This window comes from Octopus sinensis, linkage group LG12 (genome assembly GCF_006345805.1).
Source record: "Octopus sinensis linkage group LG12, ASM634580v1, whole genome shotgun sequence".
Classification (NCBI taxonomy): Eukaryota; Metazoa; Mollusca; class Cephalopoda; order Octopoda; family Octopodidae; genus Octopus; species Octopus sinensis.
In genome coordinates this window covers 37,938,182-37,945,889 of record NC_043008.1, presented here as the reverse complement: position 1 = coordinate 37,945,889, position 7,708 = coordinate 37,938,182, and positions in this window count along the sequence as shown.

Genomic DNA, 7,708 nt, shown 5'->3' with positions numbered 1-7,708 from the left:
TATAAGTGGAAGTATTTTTCTGTAAAGGGATGGTTAATCCATATTGGGCCAGTTAATACATATCGAGCTGGTTAATCCATACTGGGCTTGTTAATCCTATTGTGCTAGTTAATCTGTATTGCACTGAACAATTCGTGGTTATCTTTTTATCTTCTATCTTCTACTTATTTCAGTCATAAAACTATGGCCATGCTGGGGCACCACCTTGATGAATTTTAGTCAAACAAGTTAACCTCACCACTTACTATTAAAGTTGGTACTTATTATATCAGTCTTTTTTGCTGAACTGCTAAGCTACAGGCACAAAACACAGAAACACCAGTTGACAAAGCAGTGGTGGGAAACAAACACAGACAAAAGACACGCACATGCACACACACACACACACACACACCACACACACACACCACACTTGATGGGCTTCTTTCAGTTTCTGTCTACTAAATTCAAGCACACGGCTTTGGTCAGCTGAAGGCAATAGTGGAAGACAGTCTTCTGAGATGCCACATAATGGGATTTAATCTGGACCCATAAGGTAGGAAAGCAAACTGCCGGCCACACAGCCATGCCTGACAAAATTGCTCATTTACTTAAAGATACTGTTAAAACCCAAGTAATTTACGTACTTATTTTTGCAAAAATGAAAATATATTTTAGCAGGTGCGTAAATTACATGAGTAGATCGTTTCCAGAATGTTTTCAGAAATATCTTTTATTGAAAAATGACGTACAGGAAGTTGACTCATTTAATGTCAGAATAGATTTTTACAGAAAAAATATAATGGAGTTGACTTTTATTTATGTTGGACATATATAATGCTTACATTTTATAATATACAGTATAATACTTACTGTATAAATTTACTAAAGTCATTAAATGGTTAACTACTTTTTGAAGTTTGATATTCATGCTGGTAATCATGCTGGGCCATATTTCACATTGCTTGGAGTTTCTGTCTCTCACAATGGGGCCCAGCAATTTCCTTAAATAGATCTGTTTTTCTCTGCTTAAGGAGTGTAGCTTGCACTTGCACCAGGAAGCTATTTGTTCACTTTCTCCACATTATGACACAAAGAAATTCCTCACCGCTGCTATCGCTGTTATCAGCTCTTACTGCATCTAACATCTCTTTTACTCTTTACTCTTTTACTTGTTTCAGTCATTTGACTGTGGCCATGCTGGAGCACCATCTTTAGTCAAGCAAATTGACCCCAGGACTTATTCTTTGTAAGCCTAGTACTTATTCTATTGGTCTCTTTTTTGCCGAACCGCCAAGTTACATAAACACACCAGCATCAGTTGTCAAGTGATGTTGGGAGGGACAAACACAGACATACAAACATATACACACACATACATATATATATTTACATATATACGATGGGCTTGTTTCAGTTTCCGTCTAGCAAATCTACTCACAAGGCTTTGGTCAGCCTGAGGCTATACTAGAAAACACTTGCCCAAGGTGCCACACAGTGGGACTGAACCTGGAACCAAGTGATTCGTAAGCAAGCTACTCACCACACAACCACTCCTGCAACATCAACTACGATAACATCATAAATCATCCTTGCACCTGTAAACTCACTAAGTGAATATGACTTAGCATTCCTATAGAAACCTTCATTTACTTTATACAATGTTTAATTTCGTTTCACATTCACGTTGAATTATGCAGCAATCTTATGTTCTCTTCATAGATCACTTGTAATATATGGATTACCAGTTCTTTTGGCATAGTAGAATTTTACTATTCTTGCTTATGTCTCCTCACAGCCATGTATATTCAGACAAGTCGCTTCTTAATTTTGAATGTTTATTTTAGTGGCTTACCAAACTATCAGTTTGGTCTACCACCTAAAACGGTAATGACAAATTTTAAAGTTTGCTTGACATTTCATAAGTGTGAAAGAGATTAAAATTTCGATACTCCATATCAAAGGGTCCGACAAGAATAGGCAGAAAACCAGAGCTTGAGGCAAGAAGACACTTTTGACCAATCAGAATTCTGGTTACATAATCAGTTTGATCAGTCACCTTCCTCTGTCAGTTGAATAAAGTGTCATCCAAGCTGATATTTATTGGTAATTAAACTTATTTTGTAACACTTGTGCATATTTATCAACTTCGTTTTTGTTGATAAGAATTATCAACAACTTTTTCTCTGATTGTGATTTGAGAAGACATACAGAAGTATGCTAAAGATCAGATATAATTTCTTGTGGGCAAGAAATGTAAAATAAAGTTTATTATTAACAACACAAGCACTTCGCAGTTTAATAGCTTTCAATGTGATGCCTGTTAAACAGAAATTATTTTTATGTAATGAAAATTTAATAAAATCTAATCATAAGTAAGTGAAATTATGCTAACTACAACTAAATTGAAAACCTTTTCCCCTGGACATATCAGCAATTCTGAACACTTTTGGGTGCAAATATTACATGATCAGAAGCTTTTTAAAACAAATTTTATCTTGAAAATCACCTATGTAAATTACACAGGTGCGCAGATTATTATATGGGTTTTTACGGTACATGTAGCATATGAAACTATAAGTAGTTTTCATGAGGTTAATCAATAAAATGAAATACAGTTTGAACAAGGCATGTGAGTAAACTCACACATTTCCCTTCTTCCGTGTTTGTTCTGTGGAACTTTAGAAGCCAAAATACTTGAGGCCATTTCCGATCAGTCGGTTGTCATTTGTCAACAGATGGTTATGTCCAACTAAAAATAATCTGTCTTGTCTACTTGAACATTTCATTTCGCTATATAAATATATGCTGTGTATGGATACAGGTACATATATGTATTCGTATATATGTGTGTATGTATGTATGTATGTACGTATGTATGTATGTATGTATGTATGTATGTATGTATGTATGTATGTATGTATGTATGTATGTATGTGTGTATGTACGTTTGTGTGTCTATTGTGTTTGTATGTATGTGTGTATGCATGCATATATATATCCCCTGTATGCAAATATGTATATACATTCAATGTGTATATGTAGCAGTGGTTAAACAAAAACATAGAATTGTTACTAACCAAAAAAGGAATCTAAATGCTTGCTTGATTTGCTACCAATAATAGCTAAATCCTTGTTAAATTGTACACAACTATTATAGATTAGTGAATGTGTTGGTTCTAACAGTTAGGGTGTTCCATCCATGAGCATAAGATTCTGGGTTCAATTCCTGAGCAACATGTTTGTCCTCAAACAAGGCATTCCATTTCCCGTTTCCAGAATCTTGTCAACTGTAATGAGTACTTACCAAATGCTGGTATAAACCTTTTTCCTTTCCAGCAGCCACATCCAAGTTGTTCCATTGGATGAAGGTGGAGGTGCTGAAAGGTGGTTCATGTTTACTTGTGACTACATGGGTACCGAAAACAATTAGCAAAAACCCAGTACCACCTCGTATATTAGTGCGTAATCTTCCATACTGATAAGAAAGAAATAAGTAATGTTAGACTTGCCATGAACAGTTCCGATGATATCACACCTGCAGCAAGACAGGAAAGATCTATTTTCTTTTTGTGGCAAAGTTCAGTTGTGCTGTGGAAGATTCCAGCCAATCAGAGCTGGAGGCATATGAATAAAACAATAGTGATCTAACTTAGGGGATTTCTGTTCTGGTACAGACTGATTGACTCATAAAGCTGATGCATCATTGTAACTGCATGTGTGTGTGTGTGTATAAATAAATGCATGTATAAATAAACGTTTGTATGGGAGCCTATATATGTATACACACATATGCATGAGTATGCATGTATGTATATATATATATATGCATGATTAATATATATATATATATATAATATATATATATATATGCATGTATGCATGTATATAAATCTATATATATATATATATATATATATATATATATGCATGTATGCATGTATATATATATATCCCTCTCTCTCTCTTTCGGAGAGGCACAAGCACCTACACGCACATATACACACACGGCAGTAACTTCCGCCTACCGAATTCAATCACAAAGCTTCGGTCAGCTCGGGGCTATAGCAGAAGACAGCTATCCAAAGTGCCACGCAGTGGGACTGAACCCGAAACCATATAGCTAGGAAGCAAGCTCCCTAACCACATATATATAATGTATGGAGGATAGAGTATTCAATATTGGAGGTACTCACTACAATAAAGAAGTGGCAGTTTCAAACGAGTTACAGCTTTGACAGTATAGAAGCAACATCGTTTTCTTCAACATGTCTCATTTTCTGTGTCCACCACTAAACTACATACAACTCATTTGATTAATATCAGCTTCCATTCTGCTTCATATAAACCTCAGTGTATACAGCAAGCCGTGCGATTTTTCTTGTCATTCATACACATATATTTGGTTCTCATTCATATACAAGTTTAATCCTTGTTACCACTTGCTAGCACTCATTACACTACTGAATAAATTTCAATGTTTTTCTTTTATAAACTTGCCTTCTGGATATCCTTTATTCATACCTCTTTAAGAAATCACTGGGAATTGATTCTTTCTATGAACTGTCTTTAAAAAAATGCTAACTACACATTTTATGTTACAATTCGAACACGTTACATACAGGAGACATTCCTTCTAACTTACATTAGTGACTCACTCAGTTACACACCCTTAATTATGTTGCAACCCAATATTGTTATATTGAAAATATATCTCCCACCTCAATCATGGTCAGAATTCTTGGTAAACCTTAAAAACATGAAACTTTGATATTAAAATAAAGTGAATCGTTATGTAAATATATTCTCTTTGAAAGAATTTAATGTTCTCAACATTAAATGCGCAGAGAGCAAGCCACTTGGGTCAAGACAAGCCACATCACTGCTTGAGATGGGCAACATAATGTCTTGGTGTGACAAAAAGAAAAGAAATGACATTAAATATTCTGTTCCCAGCTAAAGGTTACGATGCTTTAGATTCCTGCTTAGTAAATAATGTACGCCTCATCCAGGATATGAAACTGACTCCTACAATCTTCTCTTAAGTGTGTATGTGTGTGTGTGTGTGTGTGTGTGTACGTATGTATGTGTACCCTATCATCATCATCATCACACCTATCACTACTGCCACCATCACCACCACCATCACCATCCTCCTTCTTCTCATTATCAATTAATGGGTGGTTTAACCATATCATACAGATTACAATGGGCTTCAGTGCCTGCTTGGACAAGGTTTCTACGGCTGGGTTCTTCCCTTCATGGTGCCAACCAATTTATCAAGTGTGGTAGGTGCTTTATTTACCGAGTATGGTAGGTGCTGAGATTGCCAAATACGGCACAATGTATTGCAAGCAGTGTTGCAAATGAATCCAATTTTAATTATCTGAAAGATTAATGAAAATCCATTGTAAGTTGAGATGGCTTAACATTTTCAAAATCCAAAAGAAAATGCAATCTATACGCAGCAAATATTTTCAAGAATGCAAGCTTTAGGCAGTGGATATATTCCAATGCTCATGAAGAATGTAATCCTTGAGAAGTGATAAATTATGAAGAGCTGAAGGTTCTAGATTAATTAATATCCCTAATTAAAATTAAACCTTCTAAAGAAATAAGACAAAAATATAATGATCCTACAAATATGAGGGAGCAGTAAAGATAACTCAGATTAGTTAAAACATATTAATCAACCCTTATGTTTTCTATAAATCTGCAAACATAGAACACAGCTTCAGAGCATTGAGAAGAAAAAAAAAGTAAAAGAAATAAAAGACCTTGTGTAGAATGTCCTCAAAAGGTAAATGGAATTTTGGTTGGACATTTCAACAGGCAAATACCTATTTCTTTGCTACTAACAAGAGGCTAAACACAGAGAGGACAAACAAGGACAGACAAACGAATTAAGTCGATTACATCGACCCCAGTGCATAACTGGTACTTATTTAATCGACCCCGAAAGGAAGAAAGGCAAAGTCGACCTCGGCGGAATTTGAACTCAGAACGTAGCGGCAGACGAATTACCGCTAAGCATTTCACCCAGCGTGCTAAAGTTTCTGCCAGCTCACCACCTTAACAGGCAAATACCTGAACAAAACAAGTTCTTCAAAACAGAAATTTAGCATAAATAATTGGCAATCAGAAATCAGATCGACAGAGATCCTTCTAGTTTCCTGCAGAACATTATTCAAAAACCATGCTCAAAGGCCATAATTGAACTACCTCTGTTATATTTCTAGATTCCTTTAGAAGTGAAAAGCTTAAAAAAAAGAAAATGTCAATAGAACGCATAATATATTTTATCCATAAGGAAAAAGCAGACCAGAGGCTACAATACACAAGCGTATTGCTTTGATTTCGAACATTGTCAAGGTCATGTAATCAATTATTGGGATGATTGGGTGATTGAATTCTGAAATGGGGTATGACTTACTAAATGGTGGTGGTGGTGGTTGTGGTGGTGGTGGTGATGGTGGTGGTGGTGGTGCTGCTGCTGCTACTGCTGCTACTTGGCATGATTTCTGTTCTAGTAGAGACTGATTGACTCATAAAGCTGATGCATGTGTGTGTGTGTATACACACATGTATATATGTATAAATAAACGTTTGCATGGGAGCCTATGTATATATATATACACTTATGCATTAGTATGCATGTATGTATGCACATATGTATATGCATGTATGTAATATATATATATATATATATATGTGTGTGTGTGTGTGTGTATATATATATATATAATGTATGGAGGATAGAGTATTCAATATTGGAGGTGAAGTGTATGATTTATTAAGTTTACCAAAATGGTTTTCTAAAGCACATTGCTGTAAATTATTGAATGATATGAAAGGGAACCATTAGCTGTAACTGCCTGAGGTTCATTTCAAAAATATCATAGAATAATTCTCCTAGTTTTCTAAATTTGCCAAGATTATGTATCATTCGGCATATGTTTCACAAACTTGAATTTATACTAAGGAGGAAATGAGTCTAAACTGAGCATGCTGGCATGGGTTGGACGGTTCAACTGGGGTCTGGGAAGTCAGAAGGCTGCACCAGGCCCAGTCTGATCTGGCAATGTTTCTACGGCTGGATGCCCTTCTTAACGCCAACCACTCATGAGTGTAGTGGGTGCTTTTTACGTGCCACCAGCACAGGTGCCAGACGAGGCTGGCAAACGGCCATGATCGGATGGTGCTTTTTACGTGCCACCGGCACGGAGGCCAGGCGAGGCTGGCAATGGCCACGATCGGATGGTGCTTTTTACGTGCCACCGGCACGGAGGCCAGTCGGGGCGGTGCTGACCATGGCTACATTCGGATGGTTCTCTTATGTGCCACCAGCACTGGTATCACAGCTACAATTTCCATTGATGTTGATCGATTTTGATTTTGATTTTGATTTTCACTTGCCTCAATAGGTTTTCACAAGTAGAGTTTTGTGTCCCAAGAAAGAAAGGTGTGCATAAGTGGACTGAGGCCATGGGTTGTGGCCTTACTTGTCCTGCCGGGTCTTCTCACGCACAGCATACTTCCAAAGGTCTCGGTCTCTAGTCATTTCCTCGGTGAAAAAAAATTCAAGACAGTTTTTCATTGAGTATGCCATTTAGAAAAATCCCATGGGCCACAGTTTGCCTATGGTTGAGCTTTAATAAAACCATACCAGGACACTGTGGTTGTCCATGACTGAGCTATTATAAAACCTTGCCTGAATTCTGTGGTCATG